Consider the following 853-nt stretch of genomic DNA (forward strand, 5'->3'; position numbering starts at 1 on the left):
CATATTCACGGAAACTGAACAACTCTCTACTCAATGACAACTTGGTTAGGGATGAAATAAAGAAATTAAAGACTTTCTAGAGTTTAACAAAAATGAAGACACAGCATACCCAAACTTATGGGACACAATGAAACAGGGCTAAGAAGAAAGTTCATAGCACTAAGTGTTTTCATAAAGAAATTGGAGAGATCCTACACTAGCAACTTAAAAGCACATCTGATAGTTCTAGAACAAAAAGAAGCAAACACACCCAAGAAGAGGAGACAACAGGAAATAATTGAATTTCACAATTCTAAATTCTATACTCTATGGAGGAATTTGATGGTGTTGAATGACATCTTGCTCTGTGTAATTGAGACATCAAGCATGACCTTTTTCAGTCTGTTCATGCCAAGTGCTTTAGCCACCCATAGTAACTGATCCTCTTGGTTTTTAGAGTGATTTTCATGGCTACTGTGTTCTCAAGAAGGGTTTCTTTTACTTTATAATTGTTCCAAACTGCAAGAACCATGATGCTGGCAATACAGGTATGCTTAAGAGAAGCCACAAAAAATGTTTGATTTGAAAGGGAAATAAATGAAATCATATTTTTAGAGTCACAGCACCATATGATGTGTTTATAAAAAGATAGAAGGAATATGTTCTATGGAGGTGTGATGAGGTATGGGGAAGGGGATGTCTCAGCAGGTCCGTACCAAGGTATCCCTTCCCCCTGAGGGACCAGCCACATGACAGTATAGTATAGAATAGTTTATTCAGGGCATAGGGAGAGGAGTCAAGAGGGTAGTAGAGGCAGAGAAAGGTATCGAGAGAGAGAGAGAGAGAGAGAGAGAGAGAGAGAGAGAGAGAGAGA

General features: G+C 38.7%; 1 protein-coding gene across 2 annotated transcripts in view; it reads left to right on the forward strand.

Moving 5' to 3' along the window:
* The first annotated feature begins 314 nt into the window (after positions 1 to 314).
* The window catches only part of LOC116090602 (doublecortin domain-containing protein 1-like), a 28,017-nt gene continuing 27,478 nt past the window's right edge, over positions 315 to 853 (forward strand). For both annotated transcript variants that reach the window (XR_004118740.1, XM_031371281.1), the window contains exon 1: positions 315 to 527. The gene's annotated coding sequence lies outside the window, so the exon portion shown is untranslated. The remainder of the gene's footprint in view (positions 528 to 853) is intronic.

Source organism: Mastomys coucha, unplaced genomic scaffold, assembly GCF_008632895.1.
Source record: "Mastomys coucha isolate ucsf_1 unplaced genomic scaffold, UCSF_Mcou_1 pScaffold15, whole genome shotgun sequence".
Taxonomy (NCBI): domain Eukaryota; kingdom Metazoa; phylum Chordata; class Mammalia; order Rodentia; family Muridae; genus Mastomys; species Mastomys coucha.